Source organism: Canis lupus, chromosome 20, assembly GCF_003254725.2.
Source record: "Canis lupus dingo isolate Sandy chromosome 20, ASM325472v2, whole genome shotgun sequence".
Classification (NCBI taxonomy): domain Eukaryota; kingdom Metazoa; phylum Chordata; class Mammalia; order Carnivora; family Canidae; genus Canis; species Canis lupus.
Genome location: NC_064262.1, coordinates 3,977,087 through 3,989,513, shown reverse-complemented (window position 1 = coordinate 3,989,513; position 12,427 = coordinate 3,977,087). Strand labels below are relative to the sequence as shown.

Below are 12,427 nucleotides of genomic sequence, written 5' to 3'. Positions count from 1 at the left end.
CGCCCCGCCCGCGCCCGCGCCGGCGCCTGCGTCACAGTCACAGAGGGCGGGAGACCCGCAGGGAGCGGAGGCCACGCCTCCAACGGCTGTCAGGCGCCAAGTCCCGCCTCCCGCAGACACGTGCCCAGTGGAGTCCCGCCGGGCTCGAGAGCCCGCCCCCAGGGGGCGTGGCTGCCGCGCGAGGTCCGGCGCCCGGGGGAGGGGCCGCCCCAGGCCCCGCCCAGGCCCCGCCCAGGCCCCGCCCAGGCCCCGCCCAGGCCCCGCCCAGGCCCCGCCCACGCCGCCCTGCACCCCTGCCCGCTCCCGAGGCTGGGACTTAGGGACGCCTGGTTTCCCGGCGGACTCTGCGGCGGACGCGCAGTGTGACCTTGGAGGAGCGTCTGCGCTCTGGGGACTCCGTTTCCACCAGTAACATGCAGGCGGGTGCCCTGGCCCTGCAGTCTGTGACCTAGTGAAATCCATGACCCCTCGGACTTGAGGCCGTCTTCGGCGACCCCGAGGTGAGACGAGCACAACCCCCACACGTCATTTGGGCTCCCTGAGCCTCCGCGTCCTATCAGTAGGGCCGGGCCGGTGATGCAAAGCTCGCTCCCTGTTCCTCCCAGCCCCCAAGTCAAGACAGGCCCGCCAAGCGACAGCGGCAAGTGTCCTGGGGCTGGACCGTGGGACGAGGCTCCAACAACAGAGCCCCAGAAGACAGAGACAATGGGCCTCTCTGTTGGCCCAGCTGTCCCCTCCAGCCAAACAAGCAGCTGACCCGAGGGCTGCCAGGAACAGGGTAGCTGGGATCCCTGGAGGCTCCGTGAGGGTGCCCGTGGGCGTGACCGAGTGGGGCCGCGGGAAGGGGAAGGGCACAGAGGCTTGAACAATGCCCTCCAAGTGCCTGTCACTTGACTGAATGATGGCACTGGATTCTCGGAACCAAATCCTATGAGGGAGTGCTGTCATCCCACCAATTTTTTCATGAGTGAGCTGAGGCTCAGGTCTGAATTAAACCTACACTAGACTGCCTCTCAGCACCGCAGCCTTGGGCAAGTTGCTTTAGCTCCCTAGTCCTTCATTTCTGCCTCTGAAAATGAGGTGAGGCCTTCCCACCTACCTCAGGGGGAAGCTGAGATCATTGAGAGAGACAGTAATGCTGATTAATATTTAAAGAGCGCCTTGTGTGTGTTGGGTCCAATTCTAAGAGCTTTATGATCACTTTAATCCTTGTAACAACCCTAAGAGGTGAACAGAGGTTATGCTCATTTTACAGATGAAGAAACCGAGGCACAGAATGGTGAAATAATTCACCCAAAGGTCAGGGATGTGGACAGCTGTAAACCATAGCCACAGAAGGCAAAAAGTAATATTTGAAAACAAGGGGCAAAAAGTGCGTGCAGTGACCCTGTTTCATCTCAAGAACTTGCTCTGTGGTTTGGAAAGCCACGCAGATAAGTCTGTTGTTGGGAAAACAAGGGTCTAGGGCAGGCTGGACTGGGGAAGCCACAGCCAAAGAGAGTGGGATTCCTCTGAGTAAGAGGGTTTTTTAGGTTGTCCTCTGTGTGGCTGAGGAGGGGGGTGGACTGAGGAGCCCCCAGGGGCTTGGGAATAGCTTCAAACCACCCTGCCTGCCTGGACTGCTGAGCCACACTATCACTTGTGAAAAAAGTAAACTAGGTTATTCATACTGTTGGGGGGCCACTCTGTTACAGCATCCTAGCATATCTGCTCACCAAGACACTGCACTGGGACACAGCAGTGAACCCAGCTGGCAAGATCTGAAACCCTGGTCAAGCTCACAATGAAGTGACAGAGAGGAATCTCAAACTAGGAAGCAATCATAAATTGCAAAATATAAGTGTGTGAAAGGTACAGGCAGGGAGGTGGGGGAGAGTAGCGGTGCCCCTGATTTAGACAGTGGTCACGAAGGGACCTTGGAAGACATGGTTGTTTTCCACTTTTTAATCCTGTAAATCTGATTTTAAAATGTCATTGTGATATAAGAAGACACTGACTTATTGAGCATTATATACTTATTATTTTCACCCTTTTGTACAATCTTGGAATATATTTCATCTTCAAATTAATAAGAAGCTCTCAAAACATTAACACTCCTTTTGAAAAATATAGGCATACAAATGACAACATTAACAGCAGAAATGCACCAAAGATGAAGAATAAATGGCACAGATCCATTATTTCAATATTAGTTAATATGAATTAAATTGACACTGTTAAACCAGGCCCTTTAACAAGTAAGCACCTTTATTTGCATTCCAGTATCTGGCAACAATAACAATAATATTAGCTAGTGTTTTTTAAACCCTTAAGAGTGCCAAGCACTGCTAAACATCTACAATGTGTTTTGTTGTTTGTTTTATTGATGAAGAGATGACTTCCATTTTTTTTTTATATTTTCAAAAATTATTTCACTTATTTATTTCAGACAGAGAGAGAGAACGAGCAGGGGGGAGAGGGGCAGGGGAAGAGGGAGAAGCAGACTCCCTGCTGAGCAGGAAGCCTGATGGGAAACTCCATCCCAGGACCCTGGGATCATGACCTCAGCCAAAGGTGGACGCCTAACAGACTGAGCCACCCAGGCGCTGAAGAGATGGTTTTTATTGTTTTTTAATTTTGATTGATTGATTGATTGAAGAGATGGTTTTTAAATGAGCAGAGGAAACCACAAGTGCAAAGATAGGAGGCCAGATGGAGCAGGAGAAGGTGTATTTTGTTCTTACCACAGTGGGGAACTACCAGGCAGGGTCCCAACAGGAAGGAGAGAACTCATTCAATAGGGTTTAATGAAGAGAGTTTATATCACAGGGGCAATTTATCTCCGGTGTGTGGTAGAGATGGGGGCGATGTTGTAAGGAAATCAGTGGGATGGTGCAGTACTTGGGCTGGCAACAGTGGGGAGCCTTTACCCCCTAAACCTGAAGTGAGGAGAAGAGTGGTTTCTTGGAAGCAGCAAGAGCCTCAGTGATGGGTGAGGGCCCCCCCACCCCGAGAAAAGCTATGGCTAGAGAGACATAGTCACTCCCAAACTGGGAGTAGGTCGGGGGAAATACCCCAACTTTTCTCTCCTCCCACCTTCTGATGCCTGTCAGTGCCTCCCATGGGATAAACCCAGCTGGAAGCCAAAGAGCAGGGATGCCCAGGTGATGGCATCCAGGGGGATCAGCTTTGTTTGGTGGGGCACAGAGCAGGTAAAAACTGTGGCTCACAGATCTGGGAGGTGGGAGCAAAACAGAGAATAAGCACAGGTGTTCTAGATGACCTTAAAGATTTCGCCAGCCCTCTCTGTGCCAACTTTGTGACAGCAATGGATTGGGCTTGAAAACTGCCCCCTTTGCCAGTACCATCAGCAAGCATCTTGTTGATCTTGAGCGCTTATCAGGACTTGTCACCATGGAGACCTGAGACTCAGGCTTCGCCACCTATGCCTACCATCCAAACCACAAGTCAGGGAGCTGGTCCAACCAGGTGACCAGGTGATGCCCAAAGAAATCACTGTACCTGTTGGAGCCCCTGGTACCTAGAACTTTTAGAGCCACTGGCCTCAGGCTCAGTCAGATCAGGTTGGCAGGGCCCCTCAAGACCAGCAGGGATGTTTGGACACCCCAGAGCTGGATGAAACCATTGCTCCCAACTCTGGGCTCCTAAGAGTGGTTTGCTCTGCCAGGGAGGACTGGCCCTGAGGGAGGTCCACACCCTGAGAACTCACTAGCCCGCCGTGCTGCCTGGACTCTGCCACTCGAAAGCATGTGAGGCCAACGACAAAGAGCACACGGGCACCCAGGTTCTCCCTCAGCCGCACACGTGGAGGGAGACACAACACCGCATAGCCACGGGCACCCACGCACAGCATCACACCCAGATATACACGCACAAATGCACAGACAGGTGCCGAAGGATGCTCACAGATGGGCATGGGTCCACAGTGCATTCCAGCACATCCCAGCCCATGTCTGGCCACCCTGCTGAGCCTTCGATTCTTCCAGTTTCCACTTTCCTGATGGTCCCAGGATGAAGGGGGGATGCCCCACCACACGCTCCTGTGACTCCCTGAACCTCTCTGGAATGGCTTGTCTTCTTCCTCACTGTCCCTCTGTCCCAGAAGGGGAAGCTCCTAGAACACAAATATTGAGGGAAGAAAGGAAAGAGGGAAAGAAAGAAGGAAGTGGGGGCGGGGGGGGACAACGGGAGGGAGACAGAGACACCCTCATGATAAACATGTGACAGTATAATGTAAATATGCTGGGGCAGATCCAGGTTTTGTTGGGCCCTAGGCTTATACAATGGGGGAGAGGAACCATTTTTCAAAAAGGAAGAACGAACCTGTGAATACAAGTTAGAGACAGAGCCTTGGAGGGCGCTGTGTAAGCGAGGGCCTTGGAATGCACAGCAAGCTGCTTCTGTCACATGCATGGAGACACAGACACATACAGGAACACAGACACCAGAGCCCCTGCCTCCCACACGCACGCACACGCGGCTGTAGCCCTCAGATGCTCTCAGGGGCTGGGTCTTCTGGGCACTGGTCTTCAGAGGCCCTTGCACCCCACATTTAGAATTTAGGCATTGGCCCCGCTGCTTCCACATCACCTGAGCATCCTATTGGACTTAGCTGTTTCAGAGGAGTGGACTCTGTTCTCCTTTCCTGCCTCCTCACCTGAGCCTGACCACCCACTGGGAGCTGGCTTCACACCACAGGGGCAGGATGAAAAGGAGGTGGGAGCTGTCTCTGGAGACAGGCTTGGCCAACACTCAGAGAAGTGCTCTCCCCTCCCCTCTACCTCCCCAACCCATCCTGCTGCCTTTTCCTGAGGATGGAAACTAGAGGCCTGGAGAGGGAGGTCGTGAGCTCTGGGTGGGTCCTCTTGGGGGAACAGCAGTGTGTCACACGCACACATGCACCCATCACACACATGCACCCATCACACACACACACAAAGATTATAAAAGATTTTCAATACAGTAAAGCATAAAGAAAATGAAAATGACTGGTAATACGGCAGCACAGATAATCCCAGTGGCATTGTAAAAATAAAGTTAATGCAGGCACCACATTTAGAAAATTCAAACAGTCCCGAAAGATTACAAAATGAAAACTAAAACCTTCTTTTCATCTCAGCCCCTCTCCCCGGAGATGATCACTCTTTGCATTTCCTTCCTGAATACTTTGGGAGACTGGCTTTTACTGATAAAAGAGAATCACTCTGCCCACTGTTTCATACCCTGCCGGTTTTCCACCTATAGCACATCTCTGCAGATCTTTCTATGTCAACATGGCCTAGTCTGCGGCCTTCTTTTTAATGGCTGTGCTTCTTTCCATTGTCTAATTGCATTCTCTGTCAATGTCTATTTCCAGTTTCTTTGGTCCAACAGTGTCCTATCAGGCAGCTCCTCGGTCTTCCTGAATGTGCCATAAGTATTTCCGTAGGGCCGGTTAAAGTGGAAGCACTTGGTCAAAGGGTATATACATTTTTAATTCTGGTAGAAATTACCAGAATGCTCTTCCAAAAGGTGGCATTTACACTTTTATCAACAATATATGGGTCTGTCCCCCTACACTGTTACTAATTTTGTGAAAGAGAGGAGCAAAAAGTCGTATCTCAGTGTTTTCTAACAGCCTATTGGAATATAATTCCCATGCTATACAATTCACTCTCTTAAAGTGTACAAATAGTTTTTAGTGTGTTTAGAGTTGAGCAACCATCAGCATAATCAATTTTAGAGCATTTACATCACTCCAGGAAGAAACCTGGTACCCATTAACAGTCACTGCCCCGTTTCCTCCTTCCTCAGCCCCTAGTGACCAAGTGTATCTATAGATTTGCCTACTCTGGACAATTCATAAAAATGTAATCATATCACATATGATCTTTTGTGTCTGACTTATTTCACTTAGCATATTGCTTGCAAGGTTTTTCCATGTTGGAGCGTGTGTCATTCCTTTTTATGACACAATATTCCATCATATGGATAGACCACATTTTATTTATCCATTCACAGAGGATGGACACTTGGGTTATTTCCACTTTCCGGCTCTTGTGAATAATGGTGCTGTGAACATTCGTGTACTTGTTTCCGTGTGCATGCGTGTACGATTTCATTGGTCTTAGACACATACCTACGACTCAGTGTTGCTTTAACAGAAGTTTCTTTTAATTTTGAGTGAGGTTGAACATCTTCAAGAATTGCCTGGGTGCAATTCTGCAAGTGCCTGGGTGGCTCAGTTGGTTGTCTGCCTTCAGCTCAGGTCATGATTCCAAGGTCCTGGGATCAAGTACCACTTTGGGCTCCCTGCTGAGTGAGGAGCCTGATTTTCCCTCTGTCTCTGCTGTTCCTCCTACTTGTGCTCTTTCTCAGTCAAATAAATAAATAAAATCTTGAAAAAAATTGCCTGTTCAAATACATCACCTATTTTACTGTTAGGTTGTTTGCATGTTTTCTTTCTCTTTTTTTTTTTTTTTTAAAGATTTTATTTATTTATTCATGAGAGGCACAGGAAGACAGCCAGAGACACAACAGAGAGAGAGGCCGGCTCCCTATGGGGAGCCCAATGCGGGACTCCATCCCAGGACCCCATGATCATGTCAAGAGCCAAAGGCAGATGCTCAATCACTGAGCTACTCAGGTGCCCCTCATGTTTTCTATTTGTGATATTGTGATTCATAATAAGAAATTATATGGTTTTCATCTCTTTCCTGGCACCAAGCTCCTAAAACCTTAGAGTTTCCTAAGCAATGGGAACCATAAAAGGTTTCTTTTGTTATGTTAACGAGGGTACTTTGGAAAGCACCTATGGGTGGGAGATGGTTGCCAAGGGATCCGTGTGATTAGAGGGTTGTAACTTTTATGCCCACCCCTGATGTCTAAGGAGGAGAAAGGGGCCAGATATTAGGTTTGGTCACCAATGGACAAAGATTTAATCAGTCACACCTAAGTAATGAGCCTCCATAAAAACCCCAAAGGATGAGGTTTGTTGAGTTTCTGGGCACACATGGAGATTTGGGGAGACTGGCACCTGGACAGGAGGACATGGAAGCTCCATGCTCCTTTCCACGTACCTTGCCCTGTGCATCCCTTCTCTCTGATTATTCCTGAGTTATGTCCCTTTATAATAACCCAGTAACCTGATAAGTAAACATTTCCTGAGTTCTGTGAGCTCCTCTAGCAAATCAAACGCAAAGAGGGGTGATGGAAACTTCTGATTTATAGCCAGTGTATCAGAGGCACAGGCAACAGCCTAGACTTGGAATTGGCATCTGCAGTGGGGACGGTCTTGTGGAACTGAGCCTTTCACCTGTGGGATCTGAGGCTGTCTCTGGGTAGAGTGTTAGAATTTAGTTGAATTGTGGGACATGCAGCTGGGTCTTTGAATTGCTTAGTGGTGTGTGGGAAACACCCACATGCCATAATTGATGAGCAGAGTTATAACTGGTGTCAGAATCATACTATCAATTTGAGCTTTTTGTTAATCAAGAAAATGTAGCTTGAGGCACCTGGGGGACTCAGCGATTGAGCCTTTGGCTCAGGTCCCAGCTCCTGGGATCGAGTCCCACATCAGGCTCCCCACAGGGAGCCTGCTTCTTCCTTTGTCTGTATCTCTGCCTTTCTGTGTCTCCCATGAATAAATAAATAAAATCTTTTTTTAAATTTTTTTTAATAAATAAAATCTTATATAAAAAAAAGAAATAAAAGAAAAGAAAAGAAAAACCCTGAAAATGTAGCTCATTTTCTGGCACGTGTGTTCTAACCATTTTTCCAGTTTGTCTTTTGTTTTTGACTTCATTTATGGTGTTTTGTGATATTCTGACATCAATTTTTTCATATTTTGAAGTTTATAGCTTAGTAGTGTTAAACATATTCACATTGTCATACAACAAAACTCCAGAACTTTTTTCTTACAAACCCAAAACTCACTACCCATCAAAGAACAATTTCCCACTCCCTCTCTCCCCATATCCCTGGTAAAGCCATACACACAGAAAGTTCTACTTTCTGTGTGTATGAATTTGATCACTCTAGGGACCTCAGAGACATGGGGTCATACAGTATTTGCCATTTTGTGACTGCCTTACTTCACTGACCATAATGTCCTCAAGGCTCATCTATGTTGTAGCATGTGATAGAATTTCCATCTTTTTTTTAAGTCCAAATAATATTGTATGTATATGCCCTATTTTCTTTATTCATTCTTCCACTGATGGACATTTGGATTGCGTCCATTATTGTGAATAATGCTGTTTATGAACATGAGTGTGCAAATGCCTCTTTAACGTCCTGCTTTCAGTTCTTGGATATATACCCCTAGGTGTAATTTGCTGGGTCATATGGTAATTCTATGCTTAATATTTTGAGGAAGTTCCATAGGACCTTCCCCAAAAGAGTGCACTGCACAATGGTTCCAATTTCCCCACATCCTTCCCAACATTTGTTATTCGCTGATTTGTATGTGTGTGTGTTTTAAAATTTTATTTGAAAGAGAGAGAGCATGAGTGGGGGAGGGGCAGAGGGAGAAGCAGACTCCCCACTGAGCAGCGAACCCAAACCAGGACTTAATCCCAGGACCCTGGGATCATGATCTGAGCTGAAGGCAGTCACTTACCAACTGAGCCACCCAGGTGCCCTGTTTGTGTGTTTTTGATAGTGGCCATCCTAATGGACATGAAGTGGTATCTCATTGTGGTTTCAATTTGCATTTTTTTTAATGCTGAGTGATGTTAAGCATCTTTTCATATGCTTATGGACCATCTTTATGTCTTCTTTGGAGAAAAGTCAATCATGTCCTCTGCCCATTTTTTAATTGGCTGTTGGTGAGTTGTAGGAGTTGTTTATATATTCTGGATATTAGCCCCTTATCAGATATACAGTTTGAAAATATTTTTTTCCCATTCTGCATGCTGCCTTTTTACTCTGTTGATTGTTTTCTCTGATGTGCAGAAGTTTTTAAGTTTGCTGTGGCCCCATTTATCTATTTTTGCTTTTGCTACCAGTGTTTTTGGTGTCATATCCAAAAAATCATTGCCAAATCCAGTGTCATGAAGATTTCCCCCTAACTTTTCTCCTAGGAGTTTTATGGTTTTAGGTCTTACAGTTAGAGGTCTTTCATCCATTTTAGTTTCTTGAGTTTTTGTCATTAAAACATGCTGTGCATGACCAAGAAGTATGTGGGCTTCAGGAAAATTGAGGTTCGCACACTTGGCTGGGTTTGGGCCTAGACACAGTTCTCTTCAGATTATTGGATCACAGGGCTGGGAAGTCTTTGGTGGGAACTGGCCCTTCCCTAGTACCAGTGATGATGCCCTTTGGTCCTCATCTTAGGGACATTCATCAAACAACTGCCAAATCTTCATCATCCCCATCATCATCAACAATGTCGCCAGCCTCTCAACCACGCAGCTGTGCATCACTCAGGCAGCACCCACTACCTTGATCTTCCCAGATTGTTGGGAAGACAGGCCAGAGGGGTGCCCTTTCTGCAGATGAGAAGAGTGAAGCCTAGCAGCATCTTGACATCATGAGTATGATTCTAATTGCAGAACCCATGCCATCACACTGAAGTTTTCCTCTATTAATATTTTTTAAAGATTTATTTTATTTTTTTTTTATTTTTTAAAGATTTTATTTATTTATTCATGAGAGACACAGAGAGAGAGGCAGAGACACAGGCAGAGGGAGAAGCAGGCTCCGTGCAAGGAGCCCAATGTGGGACTCGATCCCGGGTCTCCAGGATCACGCCCTGGACTGAAGGCGGCGCTAAACCGCTGGGCCACGGGGGCTGCCCTATTAATATATTTTTTTTAATTGCCAATAAGATCATATGATACATACAATGATCCATCCTGGGAGAGCTGAACTGAAAGAAAGAATTTAAATGGAATTTTAAATCATTGTATATAAAGGTGCTGCTTTCTGTAGAAGCCACAAAGCTGGAACGTGCCCAAATACCAAACAATAGGGAAACAGCTAAGCCTCTGAGTGGAATACTTTGCAGTTAGGGGAAATATGTTCCATGATGCCTCTGGGGAGATGTAGAACTGTGTATCTTAACCAAGCAGAACTCCATGGAACTGTTTATAAATAACCCGTTTTACTGGCTACGTAAAAGCCATTTATACCATGTTGGTCAGCTTCCCATGTGTGCCCACATCCATTTTTACCCTTCTCTTGCCCTCTGGCATCATGTGTGGCCAAAGGTCAGCAGTGGAAGAACACTGAAGGTAGGAAGAAAAGAGAAGCCAAAAAATTTCTCCTTTTCTCAGCTCCCTGTGACATCTCTGGCAATGTGGGAGGTGGTTTTCTTCTGTGGCTTCTCCCTCTTCTCTCTAGACACTTTTTGTGGCCCTAGCTCCTACCAGGAAAGCCTCCCATAATTCTAGCTCCTGCCAGGCAATCCCAGCTCCTGGGTAACCCAGAACACCGATGCCTCTCATTATCCAGAGGAATGATAGTGGCTTCTTCTGGGCTAATCAGTGGGATACTTCACTGTCATCCATTTGGCTTCCAACTCCTCTATTAACTGAGGAACCAATTCCCTCTGGGTGGTTTGTGTTTTCCTGGCTATACCTAGACTGATACCTACACTGATGGAGAACAATAATTTTTTTCAGATCATAAAAATGGTGTGTTCATTGTAAAAAAATATGGAAAATCCAGGAACGTATGTAAATGAAATAAAAAACCAGCCATAATCCTACCTAAATTGTAGCACTATTACCATTCCCTACATTTTTTGAATATGTGATATTGTATCCTGTGTTATTTCATAATCTGTTTTTTTAGCTAACAGCATAGCACACAATTTCTTCATGTTGCTTATGAATTTCTTGTAAACAATGTTAAATGGCTACCCATAATATATCATCACCTGAATGTAATATATTGTTGGACACTTAGATGGGGTATTTTTTCTAGTATCACACTATAATTAAAATCTGTTCGTATATAGGAAATCCCTCCTGAATTTCAGAGCACTTCTTTAGCTAAACTGAACCAAAGGTGTGAATAATTTAAAGGTCCTTGGTATACATTATCAAATCACATTCTGTATATACCTATTTACACTCTTGAGAACCTCACAAGAAGGCTTTGCCTACCACTACAGACCTCCTGTGCCTTGGATTATAAAGCTCCTTAAATGAGGGGAGAACCGCCCCTATATATGACATAAAATGCCAACAATCCTGGTGGGTTTGGGAAGAAGGGTGCATTTCCTGGGAATAGGAATATAGGAAAAAGCCATGCATCCATTAGCTATTGCATTACAAAAGTTAAGCTTAAACAACAAATAGTCATTATTTCTGGGAAGCCTACAATTCACTTTGGTGATTCTGCTAATTTGGGTTGAGCTTTGCTGATCTTGGCTGAGGTCAGCTAAGATGCCTTGGCTGGGGTGAGTCAGCCTTCTGAGTTAGTCTTTTAACTATCTCTTACATCTTTCCAACCAGCTAACCCAGGTATGTCCTTGTGGCAGTGGCAGGATTCCAAGAGACAAAGCTACAATGATCAAGTGCTTTGTCAAGCTTCTGTTTGTACTACGTCTCCCCCTATTCTGTTTGCCAAAGCAAGACACAGGGTAAAGTCTGTGGCCAGTGTGGGATGACACTACCAAAGGATGTGAATATTAGGAAGCAAGAAAAATTGGGGCCCTTATTACAATCGATCTACCACAAGCTGCATCTTTGACAGATGGAAATGTGATCTCCATAGCAACCAGCAAGGACAACTGAGGCCCAGAAGGTACCACAACAATTTGTTGGAGGCTGCTGACCTGCCTACATCACATTTAATCCCCCTGGGATATAGGTGCATCACAGGAATAAGAAGAGGGGAATGCTTGAATCACCACCCTAGAGGAATGAGATCTGGAAAGAAAAATTAAACTGGGGTACAAAAAAATAAAAGTACAATTCTTGCACACCTGGGTTTATAGACTAGCATTCAATCCACAACAGATGAGAAAATAACTGGTCTTGGGTAGAATGGAGAGAGGGCAATAAAACACTAGAGTACTAGTGTACAATGTTGGAGGGAAGGAAGCCTTCTACTTCCTTGGAATTGCCAGTTTGGGGGCCAGCGGCATCCTTAAATATCAGCCAGCATATAATCCCCTCCTTTCATAGCCTGGGAAACAGAAGCCCAGGGAGGTAACTAACTCCTCTGAGATCTCACAGTGTGCTAATAACGCAGGAGGTGAGAAACCGTGCCTGTGCTGCTCGCTGCTACGCTGGGCTGCTGCTGGGGTTTGCTGCAAACACTCAAATTGCTTCTTAATTGGAGTCTCCTGCTTAATTAGCTGCTTCCTGAGCAGCCTGTGCTCCCTGTTTGGAAATCTCAATCAACATCATCATCTCTAAATTGGTGTGACCTCTCTCTTCTCACGTCCTTCGCACAGGGATTTGCTTCATGGTTTAGCCCAGTAGGACAGCTGGGG

The 12,427-nt window shown here is 46.2% G+C and overlaps 1 long non-coding RNA gene across 1 annotated transcript; it reads left to right on the top strand.

Moving 5' to 3' along the window:
- The first annotated feature begins 99 nt into the window (after positions 1–99).
- On the top strand, positions 100–11,913 carry LOC118351577 (uncharacterized). The gene is made up of 2 exons (XR_004807212.2): positions 100–500; positions 11,442–11,913. It is a non-coding gene; the product is annotated as an uncharacterized LOC118351577 (long non-coding RNA).
- The last annotated feature ends 514 nt before the right edge of the window (positions 11,914–12,427 follow it).